The sequence below is a fragment of the Schistocerca serialis genome, chromosome 9, assembly GCF_023864345.2.
Source record: "Schistocerca serialis cubense isolate TAMUIC-IGC-003099 chromosome 9, iqSchSeri2.2, whole genome shotgun sequence".
In the NCBI taxonomy this organism is placed as follows: domain Eukaryota; kingdom Metazoa; phylum Arthropoda; class Insecta; order Orthoptera; family Acrididae; genus Schistocerca; species Schistocerca serialis.
The window spans coordinates 146,852,786-146,873,557 of NC_064646.1; the positions used below are offsets into that span (position 1 = coordinate 146,852,786).

General features: G+C 48.3%; 14 non-coding genes across 14 annotated transcripts; 7 read left to right on the plus strand and 7 right to left on the minus strand.

Annotated features, from left to right (window-relative positions):
- The first annotated feature begins 101 nt into the window (after positions 1-101).
- Trnai-uau (transfer RNA isoleucine (anticodon UAU)) lies at positions 102-193 on the plus strand. Its single transcript is given in 2 exon segments — positions 102-139; positions 158-193. It is a non-coding gene; the product is annotated as a tRNA-Ile (tRNA).
- Positions 194-304: 111 nt separating this feature from the next.
- Positions 305-376, plus strand: Trnad-guc (transfer RNA aspartic acid (anticodon GUC)). The gene has a single exon. It is a non-coding gene; the product is annotated as a tRNA-Asp (tRNA).
- A 236-nt stretch (positions 377-612) lies between these two features.
- Trnam-cau (transfer RNA methionine (anticodon CAU)) lies at positions 613-684 on the minus strand. The gene has a single exon. It is a non-coding gene; the product is annotated as a tRNA-Met (tRNA).
- A 274-nt stretch (positions 685-958) lies between these two features.
- Trnar-acg (transfer RNA arginine (anticodon ACG)) lies at positions 959-1,031 on the minus strand. The gene has a single exon. It is a non-coding gene; the product is annotated as a tRNA-Arg (tRNA).
- Positions 1,032-1,472: 441 nt separating this feature from the next.
- Positions 1,473-1,564, plus strand: Trnai-uau (transfer RNA isoleucine (anticodon UAU)). The gene is given in 2 exon segments: positions 1,473-1,510; positions 1,529-1,564. It is a non-coding gene; the product is annotated as a tRNA-Ile (tRNA).
- A 111-nt stretch (positions 1,565-1,675) lies between these two features.
- Trnad-guc (transfer RNA aspartic acid (anticodon GUC)) lies at positions 1,676-1,747 on the plus strand. Its single transcript has one exon. It is a non-coding gene; the product is annotated as a tRNA-Asp (tRNA).
- A 236-nt stretch (positions 1,748-1,983) lies between these two features.
- Trnam-cau (transfer RNA methionine (anticodon CAU)) lies at positions 1,984-2,055 on the minus strand. The gene has a single exon. It is a non-coding gene; the product is annotated as a tRNA-Met (tRNA).
- Positions 2,056-2,329: 274 nt separating this feature from the next.
- On the minus strand, positions 2,330-2,402 carry Trnar-acg (transfer RNA arginine (anticodon ACG)). The gene has a single exon. It is a non-coding gene; the product is annotated as a tRNA-Arg (tRNA).
- A 441-nt stretch (positions 2,403-2,843) lies between these two features.
- On the plus strand, positions 2,844-2,935 carry Trnai-uau (transfer RNA isoleucine (anticodon UAU)). Its single transcript is given in 2 exon segments — positions 2,844-2,881; positions 2,900-2,935. It is a non-coding gene; the product is annotated as a tRNA-Ile (tRNA).
- Positions 2,936-3,046: 111 nt separating this feature from the next.
- On the plus strand, positions 3,047-3,118 carry Trnad-guc (transfer RNA aspartic acid (anticodon GUC)). Its single transcript has one exon. It is a non-coding gene; the product is annotated as a tRNA-Asp (tRNA).
- Positions 3,119-3,354: 236 nt separating this feature from the next.
- On the minus strand, positions 3,355-3,426 carry Trnam-cau (transfer RNA methionine (anticodon CAU)). The gene has a single exon. It is a non-coding gene; the product is annotated as a tRNA-Met (tRNA).
- A 274-nt stretch (positions 3,427-3,700) lies between these two features.
- Positions 3,701-3,773, minus strand: Trnar-acg (transfer RNA arginine (anticodon ACG)). Its single transcript has one exon. It is a non-coding gene; the product is annotated as a tRNA-Arg (tRNA).
- A 441-nt stretch (positions 3,774-4,214) lies between these two features.
- Positions 4,215-4,306, plus strand: Trnai-uau (transfer RNA isoleucine (anticodon UAU)). The gene is given in 2 exon segments: positions 4,215-4,252; positions 4,271-4,306. It is a non-coding gene; the product is annotated as a tRNA-Ile (tRNA).
- A 419-nt stretch (positions 4,307-4,725) lies between these two features.
- Trnam-cau (transfer RNA methionine (anticodon CAU)) lies at positions 4,726-4,797 on the minus strand. The gene has a single exon. It is a non-coding gene; the product is annotated as a tRNA-Met (tRNA).
- Between the last annotated feature and the right edge of the window lie 15,975 nt (positions 4,798-20,772).

Below are 20,772 nucleotides of genomic sequence, written 5' to 3' on the forward strand. Positions count from 1 at the left end.
AAAGTCGCAGTATGGCCGCAGGTGACGGTCGTATGATGGATCTGTAGCCACAACAGGTTGGCAGCAAAGCGAATACCGCTAACTGAAAGCACCCTGCTGTAGCCCCAGTGGCGCAATTGGTTAGCGCACGGTACTTATAAGGCAGTAGCCGTGAGCAATGCCGGGGTTGTGAGTTCGAGCCTCACCTGGGGCATACTTTTATTTCGTAGCAGCTGACTCTGAAAGCATCGGGACGCTAGATTTGAGATGTATCACCTACTTGAGAATCATAAGTGAGCGTGCATTGTAGGTACGGACTGCGTATTCGTCGGTAGTATAGTGGTTAGTATCCCCGCCTGTCACGCGGGAGACCGGGGTTCGATTCCCCGCCGGGGAGGTGCGATTTTTATATCGCAAAAGTTGCACGTGTGGCCCGAAAGGACATTAACGTTGTGATCGAGAAATGTAGTTGCTGCAGAATCGTAAGAAAGTCTGCGTCTTAGGAAGTGTTTCTCGTATTCTTCACACCACGTCGTCGTCGTTTCAGAACTTACAGGGTTTGCTGTTGACGCTGAATCATCGCACCCGAGGCTTAGTGAACGAGCTCGAAGCACCCAAGAAAAAGAATAATTTTAGCAGAGCGTGGTTTCGATCCACGGACCTCTGGGTTATGGGCCCAGCACGCTTCCACTGCGCCACTCTGCTGCGTGGAGGCGTTCGCCCTCTGCGGTGCGTGACATGGGACACTTGGAAAAGCGTTGTCTGCGTCGCGTACCGATTAATTAACTGTGTGACATCTCTCAGCTTGACTTGTCTCGACTTTGCTCGACTGACGCTACGCTGACGCTTGCACGAAGCGATATTTACCACGATCGTCTCGAGATGCAGCTGCGAGATGCTCAGGATTGACATTGCACTGCACGCAGGTGGAAACATTCGAACGCACTGCCTAGCTACGCGCCCGCAACTAACAAAATGCCGACCCTGCCAGGATTCGAACCTGGAATCTTCTGATCCGTAGTCAGACGCGTTATCCGTTGCGCCACAGGGCCACTGTTCGCGTTTCGTAATGAGAGGCGGGTACACATCGCGGAGCAACGTGTTCTCGGTGGCTCGCCAACTGCGTGTCGTCCACTGACAACGGCGGCGCGGCCACTCCGGTCTTCCGCACTCTGCAGGGAGCTGCCAAGGAAGGCATCTCTCCTCTAGCTGCTCGGCCATGGTGCGCCTGCATAGCTTAGAGCTTGCCACACATCTGCCCTCGCCGTTGGACAGGTAGCAGACGGCAAGGCGCGCGTTTTCTGCAATTTTTCGGTGATGACAAGCGGCTGATATGCTTGTAAGTGTAGCATATGAAACAAGAATCGTATGAAGCATCCGTAGACGGGTGCTAAAGTCGCAGTATGGCCGCAGGTGACGGTCGTATGATGGATCTGTAGCCACAACAGGTTGGCAGCAAAGCGAATACCGCTAACTGAAAGCACCCTGCTGTAGCCCCAGTGGCGCAATTGGTTAGCGCACGGTACTTATAAGGCAGTAGCCGTGAGCAATGCCGGGGTTGTGAGTTCGAGCCTCACCTGGGGCATACTTTTATTTCGTAGCAGCTGACTCTGAAAGCATCGGGACGCTAGATTTGAGATGTATCACCTACTTGAGAATCATAAGTGAGCGTGCATTGTTGGTACGGACTGCGTATTCGTCGGTAGTATAGTGGTTAGTATCCCCGCCTGTCACGCGGGAGACCGGGGTTCGATTCCCCGCCGGGGAGGTGCGATTTTTATATCGCAAAAGTTGCACGTGTGGCCCGAAAGGACATTAACGTTGTGATCGAGAAATGTAGTTGCTGCAGAATCGTAAGAAAGTCTGCGTCTTAGGAAGTGTTTCTCGTATTCTTCACACCACGTCGTCGTCGTTTCAGAACTTACAGGGTTTGCTGTTGACGCTGAATCATCGCACCCGAGGCTTAGTGAACGAGCTCGAAGCACCCAAGAAAAAGAATAATTTTAGCAGAGCGTGGTTTCGATCCACGGACCTCTGGGTTATGGGCCCAGCACGCTTCCACTGCGCCACTCTGCTGCGTGGAGGCGTTCGCCCTCTGCGGTGCGTGACATGGGACACTTGGAAAAGCGTTGTCTGCGTCGCGTACCGATTAATTAACTGTGTGACATCTCTCAGCTTGACTTGTCTCGACTTTGCTCGACTGACGCTACGCTGACGCTTGCACGAAGCGATATTTACCACGATCGTCTCGAGATGCAGCTGCGAGATGCTCAGGATTGACATTGCACTGCACGCAGGTGGAAACATTCGAACGCACTGCCTAGCTACGCGCCCGCAACTAACAAAATGCCGACCCTGCCAGGATTCGAACCTGGAATCTTCTGATCCGTAGTCAGACGCGTTATCCGTTGCGCCACAGGGCCACTGTTCGCGTTTCGTAATGAGAGGCGGGTACACATCGCGGAGCAACGTGTTCTCGGTGGCTCGCCAACTGCGTGTCGTCCACTGACAACGGCGGCGCGGCCACTCCGGTCTTCCGCACTCTGCAGGGAGCTGCCAAGGAAGGCATCTCTCCTCTAGCTGCTCGGCCATGGTGCGCCTGCATAGCTTAGAGCTTGCCACACATCTGCCCTCGCCGTTGGACAGGTAGCAGACGGCAAGGCGCGCGTTTTCTGCAATTTTTCGGTGATGACAAGCGGCTGATATGCTTGTAAGTGTAGCATATGAAACAAGAATCGTATGAAGCATCCGTAGACGGGTGCTAAAGTCGCAGTATGGCCGCAGGTGACGGTCGTATGATGGATCTGTAGCCACAACAGGTTGGCAGCAAAGCGAATACCGCTAACTGAAAGCACCCTGCTGTAGCCCCAGTGGCGCAATTGGTTAGCGCACGGTACTTATAAGGCAGTAGCCGTGAGCAATGCCGGGGTTGTGAGTTCGAGCCTCACCTGGGGCATACTTTTATTTCGTAGCAGCTGACTCTGAAAGCATCGGGACGCTAGATTTGAGATGTATCACCTACTTGAGAATCATAAGTGAGCGTGCATTGTAGGTACGGACTGCGTATTCGTCGGTAGTATAGTGGTTAGTATCCCCGCCTGTCACGCGGGAGACCGGGGTTCGATTCCCCGCCGGGGAGGTGCGATTTTTATATCGCAAAAGTTGCACGTGTGGCCCGAAAGGACATTAACGTTGTGATCGAGAAATGTAGTTGCTGCAGAATCGTAAGAAAGTCTGCGTCTTAGGAAGTGTTTCTCGTATTCTTCACACCACGTCGTCGTCGTTTCAGAACTTACAGGGTTTGCTGTTGACGCTGAATCATCGCACCCGAGGCTTAGTGAACGAGCTCGAAGCACCCAAGAAAAAGAATAATTTTAGCAGAGCGAGGTTTCGATCCACGGACCTCTGGGTTATGGGCCCAGCACGCTTCCACTGCGCCACTCTGCTGCGTGGAGGCGTTCGCCCTCTGCGGTGCGTGACATGGGACACTTGGAAAAGCGTTGTCTGCGTCGCGTACCGATTAATTAACTGTGTGACATCTCTCAGCTTGACTTGTCTCGACTTTGCTCGACTGACGCTACGCTGACGCTTGCACGAAGCGATATTTACCACGATCGTCTCGAGATGCAGCTGCGAGATGCTCAGGATTGACATTGCACTGCACGCAGGTGGAAACATTCGAACGCACTGCCTAGCTACGCGCCCGCAACTAACAAAATGCCGACCCTGCCAGGATTCGAACCTGGAATCTTCTGATCCGTAGTCAGACGCGTTATCCGTTGCGCCACAGGGCCACTGTTCGCGTTTCGTAATGAGAGGCGGGTACACATCGCGGAGCAACGTGTTCTCGGTGGCTCGCCAACTGCGTGTCGTCCACTGACAACGGCGGCGCGGCCACTCCGGTCTTCCGCACTCTGCAGGGAGCTGCCAAGGAAGGCATCTCTCCTCTAGCTGCTCGGCCATGGTGCGCCTGCATAGCTTAGAGCTTGCCACACATCTGCCCTCGCCGTTGGACAGGTAGCAGACGGCAAGGCGCGCGTTTTCTGCAATTTTTCGGTGATGACAAGCGGCTGATATGCTTGTAAGTGTAGCATATGAAACAAGAATCGTATGAAGCATCCGTAGACGGGTGCTAAAGTCGCAGTATGGCCGCAGGTGACGGTCGTATGATGGATCTGTAGCCACAACAGGTTGGCAGCAAAGCGAATACCGCTAACTGAAAGCACCCTGCTGTAGCCCCAGTGGCGCAATTGGTTAGCGCACGGTACTTATAAGGCAGTAGCCGTGAGCAATGCCGGGGTTGTGAGTTCGAGCCTCACCTGGGGCATACTTTTATTTCGTAGCAGCTGACTCTGAAAGCATCGGGACGCTAGATTTGAGATGTATCACCTGCTTGAGAATCATAAGTGAGCGTGCATTGTAGGTACGGACTGCGTATTCCTCGGTAGTATAGTGGTTAGTATCCCCGCCTGTCACGCGGGAGACCGGGGTTCGATTCCTCACCGGGGAGGTGAGATTTTTATATCGCAAAAGTTGCACGTGTGGCCCGAAAGGACATTAACGTTGTGATCGAGAAATGTAGTTGCTGCAGAATCGTAAGAAAGTCTGCGTCTTAGGAAGTGTTTCTCGTATTCTTCACACCACGTCGTCGTCGTTTCAGAACTTACAGGGTTTGCTGTTGACGCTGAATCATCGCACCCGAGGCTTAGTGAACGAGCTCGAAGCACCCAAGAAAAAGAATAATTTTAGCAGAGCGTGGTTTCGATCCACGGACCTCTGGGTTATGGGCCCAGCACGCTTCCACTGCGCCACTCTGCTGCGTGGAGGCGTTCGCCCTCTGCGGTGCGTGACATGGGACACTTGGAAAAGCGTTGTCTGCGTCGCGTACCGATTAATTAACTGTGTGACATCTCTCAGCTTGACTTGTCTCGACTTGGCTCGACTGACGCTTGCACGAAGCGATATTTACCACGATCGTCTCGAGATGCAGCTGCGAGATGCTCAGGATTGACATTGCACTGCACGCAGGTGGAAACATTCGAACGCACTGCCTAGCTACGCGCCCGCAACTAACAAAATGCCGACCCTGCCAGGATTCGAACCTGGAATCTTCTGATCCGTAGTCAGACGCGTTATCCGTTTTTTTTTGTTGTTATATTAGTGGATACTTTTTTTTTTTTTTTTTTTTTTGCGGTGGTGGAGCTCAGGATCACTACGTCTCAAGCTCGTCTTTACTTAATAATAGCATAAATGTTTCCGTGTCGTTCTGCATTCGTCGATGATTCAGTTTCCAGAAGGCATGATTCAAAGTTGTCATCTCTTAGCGTTGAGAGTAAGTTCGCCGAGATTACCGCCGTGCTGTTTTCTTGTAGTTATTAACGAAAGTAATTGGGTACTAGTGTGTGTTCCTTGAGTTAGTGGAGACAAAAACAACAAGATCAGAGGTTTCTCTTGCAGCATCGTAAATAATAATAGAAATAAAGTTCTATATAGAGTGCAGATGGGTATCTAGAAAGAAATACTCCCCCGTCTGTTAAACTTCGTCAAATTAAACTATACTTGTTTTCTGAGTAACGTAAAAAACCAGAAATAAATACTGGCTCCACAAATTTGGCATCTTGTTGCATCCTGCTTCTCGTTGACCTTAGGTGCACACATTGTACAACCTATGAAGCAATGGAGTCCTGAAAACTGACAATTAGATACCCTGATAACAGAAGAAATAAATAAAAAAAGCAATGATCGTACCCATTGGTTCGCACACTTAAAGCTTCCCATCATTTAAAGCAACGGTGAGAAAATTCTGAATCTTTTCTTTATACTTCCGTAATCGTTTGTTCGCGTAATATTCGGCGATAAGATACAAAGAAAATCAGAAATTGTAGGTGTTTTAGTCGTCAGCATATAATATAGGTACTGTCCAATTAACCAGGTATAACTATTATTTTTAGATTTCGGAAATAATTTCCAGTCCGGGTGGAATATATCTTGCAGTTGTATTGCGGATGGCGTCGTTCTATTAATAAGAGCCAGTTTCATTCTCGTCCAATTCCAGATTTGCGTCTGATCTCTGCAGTATAATATGTGTTGCAACGTTTCCACATGGCCACATGTGTCGCAAGTCGGTGTAGGCCGTAATTGGATCTTACACAATTTCTCCCCCGTGGGCATCACCTCGTTCACAACATCATACCACACGGAACGAACTCGGGAATGAAGAAGAGGAGTGCTGATATTCATCCAAATTTGTCGCCAGTTCTTGCCAGGATACTTCATTTCTATAGAGTTATTCTGTTGCCGATTCGTAAAGACACTGTAGACAGCAGCAGCAGTGAGTGGATGCAGGTGTTGATGCACATAGCTGGACTCCACGTAATAACGGCGAATATGAACGAGCTCGGGATGGATATGTCCAACATTTATCGGTGGCGTCATATCCGGTGGTCGTAACTGCTGGAATAGACGCGCTGTAAGACCTGTCTGACTATATCGTAAGATCCTCGTTGTTCGAGCTAGAAAAATCGCTAAGCACTGTAATTCAACATTTTTAAGGGCTAAACCACCTTTATACTGAGGTAACGCGGTAGCCTTGAAGGCGACTTTAAAAATATTACCTCGCCAAATGTACCAGCCTGCAAGGGCTAAGATTCTGTTTGCAATATCAGGAGGAATAGGTAGAACAGCGGCAACATGGTAAATCTTGCTGAGAACATAATAATTGACGAAATGTGCTCTCTGAATCCTGTCTAAACACCGCATATTTTGCTCTCGAATCAAAGCGCGAAGGACGTTGAGCTTCTGTTCCCAATTCACTCTTACCATTTCCCGTGGATTCGGAGTGAGAATCAAACCAAGGTGCTTGAGCTGGTTGGTTGCCTCTAACCAAACGGTGTCCGCGAAGCGAGCCTGCGGACCTAAATGCAAGACTTTGGATTTCCGTTCGTTAAGGCGTGCACCGCAGGCGCTGGCATACCGGTGTACAAGCCGTCGCACGGTATCGAACTCTTCGTCGTTGTTGATAAGGACGCTAATATCGTCCGCATAGGCATGGCAGACGGTCTTGGTATTCAGCGTTTGAAGACCCGGTAAGGTGACGCAAAACGTCTTCAGTAGTGGCTCTATAGCAATGGCGAAAAGAGTCGTAGAAAGCGGGCACCCTTGTCGCAAACCTTGTTGAATGGGCACAGGGGCTGTTAACTGGCCGTTGAATTTCACGCGGGAAGACGTATTGCAGATACAGTTTCTTATTATCTGTACGAAATGCTGGTTGAAACCCAGTTTTTCCAGCGTTCTGAACAGAAATCCGTGGTTAGTCCTATCAAATGCCTTATCGAAGTCAAAAAAGACTATTGCCAACTTGGTCTTGCAAATCCAAGTCAAATATGCAACATCTCGGTATTCGCACAGGGCGTCTATCATTGATCGGCCAGTAACCACGTTCATGTGATATGAACCAAGAACTTTACGAAGGACTGGCTTGAGTCTGGCATTGATAATCCTAGTAAAGATTTTGAAATCTGCGTTGAGTAGGGTGATTGGTCGTAAGTTATTGAGTGAAGTCCGCGGTGACGGTTTGGAGACTAAGACTATCATGCCCTCAGTAAACTGCGATGGAAGAGCAGTATTCATTAACAATTCATTATACATGATAGTCAGTTCGTCGCCGAAAACATCCCAGTACCGAAGATAAAATTCAATCGGCAAACCGTCTAAGCCTGCACCTTTCCCTTTCGCCGCAGACGTAATGATAGACTTCACTTCGAAGTTAGTTATGGTTGCCAGGAGCTGTGCGTGGTCGTCCGGATCCACCGATGCCGTAATGTTAGACAAAAATTCCTCTCCCGCCTCTACATCTGTGTCATGCAGTGAGTAAAGTTGCCGGAAATGATTCCGAATAAAAGTCTTAAGCTCGCCTTGCTCATCATAAACACGACCATCGTCATCTGTCAGTTGAGTAATGATTTTTTGTCTGCCTCTTTTAGCTTCCCGTATGACGTGGTACAAGGACGCTGACTCGTTAAAGGTGTCATCGAAAGCGCGTGCCCTGACTTGGGCTCCTGCCAGAGACTCACGAACCAATGCGGTGATTTTGGCTTTGGTACGTTTAATGCGAAGGAGATTGCCAGGCAGTGCAGAGGAATCGTTGTACAACTGGCGGAGAGCGGTAAAATAAAATTCCAACGTCTGTTTCTTCCAGTACGCCTTGGCCCTGGCAAACTGACAAATACATTTCTTTATGTGCGGTTTTACTAGCTCTGTCCACCAATGAACACGCTCCCTATACCTTTGTCGTCGCTGGAGGCACCATTGCCACGTTGCAATGAGATCCTTCTTCAGGTCGCCGTCGTCCAACAGTGCGACGTTCAGGTGCCATACGCCTCGACCCAAAAAGGTTTTCTGCGAGACGTGCCTAAGCGTTATGTGATACGCACAGTGGTCGCTAAAATTAACAGGCCATATTTCACAATCCCTGGCAGTGCTTAAAATGTCTTTAGATACATAAAACCTATCCAGACGACTAGCGGAGGCAGTGGTAACATAAGTATATCCGGTCACCTGCGGGCGAAGTAAGCACCAGGTATCTAGTAAGTCCAGCCCATCAATTAAATCTCGCAACTCCAAACAAAAATTAAAATTCGGACACTGGTCTTCTCTGCGTATAACACAATTAAAATCGCCGCCCAATAAAATCTTCCAACAACCACAGGATAATAATGGCACAATTTCATCGCGATAAAAAACACTCCTATCCCTTCGGCCTACAGATCCAGTCGGGGCATAGACGTTGACCAAAAGCAAATCTTCGAATTGTACGGCAATCCCTCGACCCGTTTCTAAAATCGCTCGAGGTTTACAAGTGATGCCCGCTTTGTACAAAATTGCAGTCCCTGCCTCATCGCCAATATTTATGAGGGCCTCATAGCCTGTGACATTCCCGACCTTGGGTGTGACGACTTCTTGTAGGAATACGATATCTACATCGGCGGCATACAGATAGTCAGTCAAACATTTTAATTTTACATCAGATGTTATTCGATTTATATTAGCAGTTGCAATTTTGTAATCCCGCATAAGAAGGGTGATGCCATATTAATGCGTATCGTCAGCCCAGGAAGGCTGCCTGCTCGACCCCGGCGAGTGAGCGGTATCCATAAATGTATCGGGTCCAGAACTGTCGACATGCATCCCCATATCGGGTTCCTCTGAATGCTGCACTACCTGTACTCCATCGTCTGTGACGAGTTTCTTACATTCATCCGTCCGGAACTGCTTGATAGTACGCTGCAGTTTCTGTGCAAGAGTACGAGTTTCCTCGTCACTCTGCTTACGGACCGATTTCTTTTGTCGTCCTTTCCTCTGAGGACGGGTGTCTTCGACTTGTTGGTTGTTGTCAGATTTCGCAGCGGTAGGGGTAGCTCCCGTGGGAGACTGTTCCTTGCCGGAAACAACGCTGACTGGAGAAGTCACTTCAAGGGGATGGGAAACTCGCGGCTGGTCATCAGAGTCCTCAGGTGGAAGACTCTCCACAGATGGGAGCAAATGTTGATCGGGCAACCGAGGCGGAAGTTCCACACGGACCACGCCAGCATCGGAAGGGCGCGAATTTCCGGCCCCGTCGTTTGCATAGTTTTCCACGGCAGAAGCACCGGGCAGTCGGCTCGCCGTAGCTGTGTTTACATCGGCGGCGGTCACGTCAGGCACAACCTCAGCCGCGTGCAGCTGTGGCGCGCTAACGACAGACGGACCGACAAGGCTCTCGGCATACGTCGGCCTATTACCATCCTGCCCAACTACAAGGCCATCACGTTGTCGGAAAACACGACGCACTGGTTTAGCACGGGGACACGCGGCCTTCATATGGTCCGGAGAGCCACAAAGGACACATGTACGTGGTTGCCCCTCGTACATTACGAGTGCCCGGAAGCCTTGAACCACGACATTCGACGGGATATGCTTGGATAGATCAATTCGCACTACCCGGACGCCATTATCCACATTGAAGTGTTTAAGTCCACTCCACTGCTCTTGGTGAATTTCCAGTACGTTCCCATACTGGGACAGACATTGCCGAATACGTTCAAGATCAATTTCAAATGGTAGGCTGAATACACGGACTGTGCGCAGTCCTAACCCAGCATGGGTAACGACAACTTTACAAATTTCACCATCAGAATTAACGAACTCGGCAGTACCCTTAGTTGAGTCCATTACACGTAAACAGGGCTCGTCACTAACAAGTTTCACGTAGACGGCATTCGCCAGAAAATCGTATGAAAATCCTAAAACTTCCTCGTCTTTAAGATCCAATCTGTCGAAGAAAAAATCGACTAATTCGTAGACATGTGGTCGGCCAAAACCGAACGGTAATTGGAAACGCAATGTGTAACGGCGTAACTGATCATCCATGGCAAAAGCCATGATGTACTCACAAGGCCCAACCAGCTGCAGGCGCCGCCAAACACGCGCGGAGCGAGCACTCCGGCACGTCTGCACACGGCTGCTGCTGCGGCGGAACTGTTGCGCCACAGGGCCGCTGTTAGCGTTTTGTACCACGGGGCGGGAGAACATCGCAAAGCAACGTGTTCTCCGTGGCTAGGCAATTGCATGTCGTCCACTGACAACGGCGGTGCGGCCACTCTGGTCTTCCGCACTCTGCAGGGAGCTGCCACCAAGGAAGGCATCTCTTCTCCAGCTGCTCGGCCACGGAGCGCCTGCACAGCTTAGAGCTTGCCACACATCTGCCGTCGCTGTTGGACAGGTAGCGGAATGCAAGGCGCCCGTTTTTCTGCATTTCTTCGGTGATGACAAGCGGTTGACATGCTTGTAAGTGTAGCATATAAAACAAGAATCGTATGAAGCATTCGTAGACAGGTGCTAAGGTAGCAGTATGGCCGCAGGTGACGATCGCAAGATGGGTCTGTAGCCACAACAGGTTGGCAGCACAGTGAATACCGCTAACTGAAAGCACTGTGTTGTAGCCCCAGTGACAGTTCCGCTTGAGACGCGACAGCGATCGGACGTGCCTCAACTTCCGTGCCGTCGTAGCGCCGCAACCAGTGTTTACGTCGTTTCTTGTGACTGTGATTGTGCCTTTTCTCGTGTTATTTTGAGTTTTGGTCTTTTCTCGTTGTCTTGTTTCTCTTACTAGCGGTTTCGGCCGCTTATCGTTACAGTTATGGCTAAATCGGTTCCCCGTCAGAATACATTATGTATTGAGTTTGACAAGGCATCGCGTCGTGTGCAACCAAGCTCCCTGGAAATTCATGACTGGATTGTGGATATAATTGGGTTAACTTCAGACCAGGTTCACACAGCGTACTATGATATGGCGGATTACTGTTTCTTTGTCAAGTTTCTCACTCCGTTACAACTGGAGAAAATCTTGCAGAAAACTGGAGGAAAGGCGGAATTCCATCATCGAGACCAGTCGGTGAGTACCGTGATAATCACCAATGCCGATGTAGAATATAAACAGGTTCTGGTATTCAATTTGCCACCAGAAGTTGAAAATTACCTGTTGAAAGATGTTCTTGCTAAGTACGGTGATATTCGGCAAATTAGAATGGAAAAATGATCTTTCCAACACAAATTGCAATGCTACAGTGGGGTTCGTTCTGTTGATATGAGCATCAAAGTTAATATTCCCTCGAATATCGTGGTCTGTGGCTATAAAGCACATGTCGTTTATAGTGGGCAAGTAGAAACTTGTTATATTTGTAACGAGAGCGGACATTTACGCAGTGATTGTCCTCGGCGTGTTTTCGTGCTTAAAAACACCTTCCAAAAACGCCATAGGTTGACACTAGCTGATATTATGACCCAACATCAGAATTTAGGGGACACAACTTTGCAACCCAGTACGTCAGAGGCCGTTGAACCAGATCTTAGCAACAAGTCCTTCCCGCCTTTAGCGCAAAAGAGCGAGAAGCTTCCACTTGCTGTCAGCACAACGTTATCGGTCGGTAACAAACGACGCCGTACCTGTGACGATAGTGGAACTGATGAAGAGTTGTCGGCCAACGACCAGATCTCTGTCACGGACGCGAACCCTCCCTCGCAGGAAACCCTTGCCGTAGACAGCATAGATGAGGGCTCCGACGTCGCTGCTTCCACGGCGGCGTCGGTCAACAACAGTGCCGACCAGTGTTTACAGCTGACTGTTGTGACGCCGCCGGCCGGCCCGCCACAACACGACTTGGATGCACAACAGGAAGACGACCGTCCGATGTCGGCTCTACAGCCACACGACGAGGAAGTTGGTCTGGAGACCGTTGTAAACACCAACCTGCCCCTCAATGAACACAACCACCCTGAGAAGCCGGAAGACTATTTACCAACAGACCGTGTAGATACAAACAAACACACCTTGCCTTCCGCCGCCGCGATTTCGCACGAGTTAGCTACAGTGGAGGAAGCCGGCACTCCGACTACCGATTTCAGTCATGATCCGCCCACCCCACCTTCTGCCATGGAACTCCCGGCTGGTGGACGACGGAAAACTAAACCCAAACCAAATGTCTCCGCAGCCCGAAGGAAGACTCCGAATAAAGGAGCCGCGGAATCTGGACGCGAACCTGGCAATGTAACTTCGCTGTCTGACAGTGCGATGGACTGGGCCGCTAATGCAATGCAGCTTTCTTCCTCCTCCGATGGGCACGACCCAGGTATATAAATTTCTGTCTCTTAATATTAACAAGATCATGTCAGCTTTGAAAACAGCGTTGTTGCGACAGTTTATCTACGACTCTGAAGCCGATGTTGTACTCCTACAGGAAGTGTCTATATTAAGTCTCACCGTCCCTGGTTTTCATACGATAGCTAATGTAACGAAAGACACGAGCACAGGCACAGCCATTTTATTACGCGAGGGCTTCCCCGTTCGAAGTATTGAAATACTCGAGTGCGGTAGAGGTATTGCTTGTCGGATTTTTGACGTCACCATAGTGAACATCTACGCTCCGTCTGGTTCAACTCACAAATCCGACAGAGTCCAAATTTTTCAAAGAAGACATCATCTGTTTGTTGCGACGGAACCCATCACAATTAATACTTAGTGGCGACTTCAATTGTGTCCTCAATCGAAAAGATCAGTCTCCGAACTTCAATTACTGTCGGGAATTGCGTGATCTGGTACGTCATCTGCGAATGCAGGATGCATGGGAACTAAGGAACCCCACTAAGGTTAAATTTACGTACTTTGCTTCGACGGCATGCAGCCGCCTTGATCGGATGTACGTCACGGCGAATATCTGCCATCGTGTTCTCGACACGGATGTCATTCCAGCTAGCTTTTCAGACCATTGTGCCCTTTCCGTAACGATCAGTTTAGACAGACAACGGACTCACCGATTCCGGAATCAATGGAGCTTCAATGGTTCTCTCCTGACGGATAATTACATACAAGATGTTATTCATGCGACGTGGACGGACTGTCTCAAGCGCCGTTGTAAGTACGCTACCAATATCGCCTGGTGGAATGAGGTAGTCAAACGGAGGATGAGACAAACTCTGAAAAATTATGGCTGGCAACGAGCCCAGGATACCAAACGGACCATCGATTTTTACCAGACGGTATTGCGGGAGTTGTATACACAAGCAACCGTAACGAATACGAACTTGGAAGGGATCAAGAAAATCAAAGCCAAACTACTAGCCATCAAGCGTACACAACTGGCGGGGCTGCGGACCAAAGCTAAAACCAAATCGCTCAAAGAAGACGAAGTCACGTCCCTGTACCACCTTATAAAGCACCGTGCGAACCGCCAGAGAAAGTTTATTGAGGAACTTGAGACCGATTATGGGGTCCTCCTCACTCATCAGAGGGATATCCTTCGCGCCGTTCACGAATATTTTACTCAACTGTACTCGCAATGTGCTACCCGTGGGAATGCTGACACTGAGCCCTTCTGTACTCCACCTTCAGAAGTCACGCACGCCGATAACTGCGCGATATTGCAAGATTTTGATGCGGATGACGTCCTGGACCTGATCACTGGTTCCCCGTCACACAAATCCCCCGGCCCTGATGGGCTGCCGAAAGAATTCTATGTGCGCTTCTGGCCTCTCATTGGACAAGCCTTTACAACAGTCCTCAACGAGGTGATGAGCGGGACTCACTTGCCGGCAGGCCTCAAGGAAGGCAGAATTGCCTTGGTTCCCAAACGTCAACACCGGAAAAATCTTGATCATTATCGTCCGATAACTTTACTGAATTTCGATTATAAAACTTTTGCCAGAGCACTAAATAGCAGACTAACGGAGGTGGTGAAAAAGGTGGTCCAAAATCATCAATCCTGTTTCCCTGGTCGGTCTATTATGACACCCATCTCGGAATATAGAGACATAATTTCAATAGCATCGGTGACTAACGTGAACTGTGCACTCTTATTCGACTTTTGTAAAGCGTTCGATCGTGTGAGTCATGATTATCTCATACGGTTCCTGCAGCATTGTGGACTAAATGCCAGCGTTATTGCCGTCATACGACACTTGATAACTGGTATCACAACGAAGGTTATCGTCAATGGACAGCACACGCAGCCTATCGAGATTCAAAGAGGGGTGCCGCAGGGGAGCCCCCTCTCCATGCTCTTGTTCGTGCTGGCGCTCGAACCATTACTACGCTCCATCGACAATAAACTGACCGGCCTGACCACGGCCGATACTTATTTTGTGGTTCGCGCTTACGCCGATGATTTCGGGGTTTTAATACGGGCCGAAGAAGATATACACATCCTTAAATCCGCAATTGATGACTACTGCCGTGCCTCTGGAGCACAAATTAACACCGATAAATCCAGATTCGTCAACATCCGTGGACTGGAGAACGTAACTGTCCCGTGTGCACAAACTGCGGAATACCACAAAATCTTAGGTATGATTGTCGATCGATGCCCACTGAAAATGTGTGCCAAAAATTGGCGGCGGATCGCCGATACCATGCACGGCGCTATTCGCGAAAACAACTGGCGGTCGAACCGGGGTTCGATTCCTCGCCGGGGAGATGCGATTTTTATATCGCGAAAGTTGCACGTGTGGCCCGAAAAATCATTACCGTTGTGATCAAGGAATGTAATTGCCAAAAAATCGTAAGAAAGTCTGCGTCTTAGGAAGTGTTTCTCGTATTCTGCACACGACGTCGTCGTTTCACAACTCACAGGGTTTGCTGTCGACGCTGAATCAGCGCACCCCAAGATTAATGATGGAGCTCGAAGCACCCAAAAAAAAGAATAATTTTAGCAGAGCGTGGTTTCGATCCACGGACCTCTGGGTTATGGGCCCAGCACGCTTCCACTTTTTCTTTTTTCCTTTCCCATCCACCCCTTCTGGCCCGTCCTCGCGCTCGCCTAAATTACCTTCATCGGCTCGGCTTCTTCGCGTTTAAAAATTCTCTGTGGAAATTAAAATTTAGTCGTGTAACAGATGGATTCTCTTCACTAACCGTTTGGTTATTCTGGGAAGCCACTACATATTTTGTGGAAATTAAGCAAATGATATCTTCTGCGGTAAGGGGAGAAGCACATCACTTTTCAGGGAAGACTGAAAGTGTTTTAATCAATTTGTGGATGCTGGGTCCTTCTGCAGCGAGAATGAACAAATCGTTTATTCCTCTTACATGGGAAAATCAAACATAACATAGACCTGTCTTCGTTGCAAATGAACTCCTTCCTAAAGAAATAGTAAGTGAATAAATACAATATCTCGCTACGTTAACGTTCGGAGTAAAAAGGAAGCATACTTTTCTCTATATTTGTCTATTTGTTGAAGTTTCTGGCGTTGATTTATGAAGTATAGCCAATAGTCTTCTTTATTTTTACTGGCGCCGATAATATATAGGACACCGTCTGACCTTGAGCCAACTGAGTGCTTGTCGATTTATGTTGGGGTATGGAACGGTATCGGGAGTAATCATGCTAGGTGCAGTACGCAGCATACTTGCAGGCTTCCGTGTAAAGAGAATCCAGATGTCCTTCACATTGTCGCATAGAAAGCGCTGATCGATGGTATGTAGTAAAGTACAGTGAATGCAATTCGGAGAGTCTTCCAAGTGAATCATGTGTAGCTTTGAATTTGTCGGTATGATCCTATTGACCGCCATGTACCATGTAGACCTCACCTGTGGTGGTAAGTGTGCGTCATGAATGTTTTCCCAGATCTTCGCCCAGTTGCAGTCTTGATACTTCTATTCTGTTTCGCGGTTTACTGTCCGTCAGACAGTTGTAAAGATCTTTGACCCTGTAGCGATCATTCTTAGGTATGTTGCTTTGAATATAACTGTATTCTAGGAAAAAGTTTCTAAAGTGGCAAAGTGCGGTCGGGATGTGACTTACGTTTACAGGAAGGTTATGGCTAGCCGGTGCAACTTCATTGAGAAGGTGGGCCGTTAAGGTATTTGGTGATCGTTGCCATTGTTTATACATGTTCCTGATATATAATGGTTTTGCTTTGTGGTAAACGTCAGGCAGATTTAGGCCGCCCTTTCCCAAGGGTAGCGTCTAGGTTTCAAATGGGACTTTGAAAATTTGTCCCCTACTGACAAAAGTATCCGAGCGCTGCATGCATCCGTTGTGCTATGACCTTTGGTATTGGTAGAATTTGCGCGACATAATTCACTTTGGAAACGATGTATTGACTAAAAGCACTCTTTGTATGGCGTTGAGCTTTCGCAAATGATGTTGTCGTATGTCGGCTCGAATTTGTACTAATAATTTTCTATAGTTAAGAGCAGCCGTGCAGCGGACGTTGCTCGTGTATTCAATGCCGAGATATTTCAATGTTGTCATTCATTTTAGTGATCGGCTATTGCCAAGTTCTAGTCCCCTACGAAGTTCCATAATACCAGATTTTTTACAGTTTACTTTCTCTCAAATGGTTCAAATGGCTCTGAGCACTATGCGACTTAACTTCTGAGGTCATCAGTCGCCTAGAACTTAGAACTAATTAAACCTAACTAACCTAAGGCCATCACACACATCGATGCCCGAGGCAGGATTCGAACCTGTGACCGTAGCGGTCGCTCGGATCCAGAATGTAGCGCCTAGAACCGCACGGCCACTCCGGCCAGCTTGCTTTCGCTCCTGATGCGGCTTTATAAGTGGTTATCAGCTGAAACGCGCGTTCTAAGTCTTCAGCTTTCGTCACCACGAAACTAACGTCATCCGCAAATGCCTGGCATACGTTCTTCTGGTCATGTATGCGTAATCCCGGAAGATCTTGCGTCAGGGAGAACAGCAAGCGTTCAAGAGCAACGGCAAAGAAAGCCATTGACATGGGGCAACCTTGTCGTACCGAACTAGTGATGTTAATTGGTTTACTTAGTTGTGCGTTGAGAGAGATCTTGGATGTAACGTTGCTCAGCAGGAGTGTAACAGTGTCAATAACTTACCGCGGAAAATTCATTGCTGCCATCGTGCGCAGAAGATATGAGTGATTGACTTTATCGAATGCTTTCTCAAAATCTAGCGAGACTAAAGCGCATCGAATGTCGCAAGCGGCGGCTGTAGCTATGATACCTCTATATTCGCTTAACGCCTGCTGTACGTTTATAGTCTTCCCAACGCTCGTTTGGTAGGCCCCCGTGACAGTACTGATTACCGCACAGAATCGCTGCATCATGACACGCGCGAAAATCTTATAATCAGTGTTAAGTAATGTAATCGGCCGAAGATTGTCGACTGTCTTGCCCCCTGGGGTTTTGGGTACCAATACCACCATGCCTTCACAGTATTCTCTTAAGATATCATTCCCAGCATTGAGGATGTCATTACAGACCAAGGCCATCTTTGAAACTAAATGGTGACGAAAGGTTTGATAAAACTCAGCCGGTAATCCATCGGGGCCAGGCGATTTATTCATTGGGCTCCCTCGAATGGCGTCTGCTACTTGATCTTCAGTCATAATAGCAGCGATGCCGTCCGCCGCTTCCGTGCTCAATGTCGCAAAACAGCGTGCCGTAAGGGCTTGCTGCGCCGCTATATCCACTGGGTTTTCCGTTAACAGTGCTGTGAAATGTTTATAAGGCTCGTCTCGTATGTCGCGCTGTTGGTTTAAAAGTCGACCATCTGCAGTGTTCAGTTCTGTCAATATCTTTCTGTGTCCCCTTTTCTGTTCGCGAATAACATGATACCGGGTGATCAAAAAGTCAGAATAAATTTGAAACCGCGGAATAATGTAGATAGAGAGGTACAAATTGACACATATGCTTGGAATGACAAGGGGTTTTATTAGAACAAAAAAAAAAAAAACAAAGTTCACAAAATGTCCGACAGATTGCGCTGGACAGCAAAACGTCATTGACTGCGCATGACAATCGTGTATAAAAGGAGCTGTAATGAGAGAGAGAATCAGATGCACCAGCAGTCGCAGCATGTTGACGTTACCTGAAAAGGCGCTTTTAGTGAAGCTGTATTATCAGAATGGGAAATGTGCTAGTTCAGCGTTAAGATCCTATCGCCATAGGAAGGGGATTCGAACGGGTAAAGGTCCGTTGACAAATGCAACTGTGGCGGGAAGTTCGAAGCCACGGGTTGTTTAGACGATAGACCCCGTAGTGGCCGACCGAGCACAAGGCGTAATGCTGCTGAGACAGTTCAGGAAGAAATGGAGACTGTAGCGGGGAAGTCAGCGCTCGTGCAGTCGCAAGTCGCACCGTCATTTCATACACTACTGTTTGGTTGGCACTTCGGCGTACCCTCCGATGCTATCCGTACAAAATCCATCGGCATCACGAACTGTTACCTGGCGATTTATTGAAGCGGAGGGCATTTGCGGTTTGGGCGTTTCAATAGATGGCGGAAGATGACGATTGGTTGAGTAACGTGTTGTGGACCGACGAAGCTCATTTCACGCTCCGAGGGTCTGTCAGCGCCCACAACTGCAGAATTTGGGCTACCGAAAATCCTAGAACTGTCGTGGAAGCTCCATTGCTCGACGAGAAAGTCACGGTATGGGTTGGATTTACCACATCTACCGTTATCGGGCTTTTTTTCTTCGAGGAAATGCGTGATTCTGGTTTTGTAACTGCTACCGTGACGGTGAGAGGTACGCCGATATGTTACAGAATCGCATCATCCCCAGCCTGGCTGATAAACACCTGCTGGAACGTACGATGTTCATACAGGATGGCGCTCCACCCCACATTGCTAGACACGCGAAAGATTTCTCGCGCGGGTCGTTTGGTGATGATCGTGTGCTCAGCCGCCACTTTCGTCATGCTTGACCTCTCAGGTCCCCAGACCTCAGTCCGTGCGATTATTGGCTTTGGGGTTAGCTGAAGTCGCAAGCGTATCGTGATCGACCGACATCTCTAGGGACAACATCCGACGCCAATGCCTCACCATAACTCCGGACATGCTTTACAGTGCTGTTCACAACATTATTCCTCGACTACAGTTATTGTTGAGGAATGATGGTGGACATATTGAGCATTTCCTGTACAGAACATCATCTCTGTTTTTTTTTACTTTGTTGTACTCTTTGTTATACTAATTGCCGGCCGGTGTGGCCGAGTGGTTCTAGGCGCTTCAGTCTGCGTTGTCTCTTGCATGCCTCGGGCATGGATGTGTGTGATGTCCTTAGGTTAGTTAGGTTTAAGTAGTTCTAAGTTCTAGGGGACTGATGACCTCAGATGTTAAGTCCCGTAGTGCTCAAAGCCATTTTGTTATACTAATTATTGCTATTCTGATCAGATGAAGCGCCATCTGTCGGACATTTTTTGAACTTTTTTTTGTTCTAATAAAACCCCATGTCATTCCAAGCATGTGTGTCAATTTGTACCTCCCTATCTACATTATTCCGTGATTTATTCAGTTTTCAAATTTATAATGACTTTTTGATTACCCGGTACATTGATATTTTTTTTATATGCATACGATTTGCTATTACTGTTGCATCTTCTCGATATAAATCTCTCAAACAGTGTAAGTAAAATTCCACGGTTTGCTTCTGCCAGGCATATCTATCTATGGAAAAATTCTTCATCGCTTTGTTAAGGCGGGTTTCGCACATTTTACCCACGACGTAATGGCAGAATCGTACGTGGGAAAACTTTCTTTCACATTCTGCCCACGCGTTTCGGAAGACTGTATGACACTCCGAGTCTGTCAAATGCGCTACGTTTAGCTTCCAGGGTCACCTTGCCTGTATCCTTTTAATATGCATACGATTTGCTATTACTGTTGCATCTTCTCGATATAAATCTCTCAAGCACTGAAAGTAAAATTCCACGGTTTGCTTCTGCCAGGCACATCTATCTATGGAATAATTCTTCATCGCTTTGGTAAGGCGGGTTTCGCACATTTTACCCACGACGTAATGGCAGAATCGTACGTGGGAGAACTTTCTTTCAAATGGCTCTGAGCACTATGGGACTTAACATCGGAGGTCATCAGTCCCCTAGAACTTAGAACTACTTAAACCTAACTAACCTAAGGACTTCACACAACACCCAGTCATCACGAGGCAGAGAAAATCCCTGACCCCGCCGGGAATCGAACACGGGAACCCGGGCGTGGGAAGCGAGAACGCTACCGCACGACCACGAGCTGCGGACTTTCTTTTACATTCTGCCCACGTGTTTCGGAAGACTGTATGACAACCCGAGTCTGTCAAATGCGCTACGTTTAGTTTCCAGGGTCCCCTTGCCGTGTACGTCCCTTGTTTGGCAAAATTTATGGTACATATACAGGGTGAAAAGTATTTAACCGACAAACTCTGGGATGTTGTAGGGGACATGAAAACAATTATTTTTCAAATGGTTCAAATGGCTCTGAGCACTATGGGACTCAACTGCTG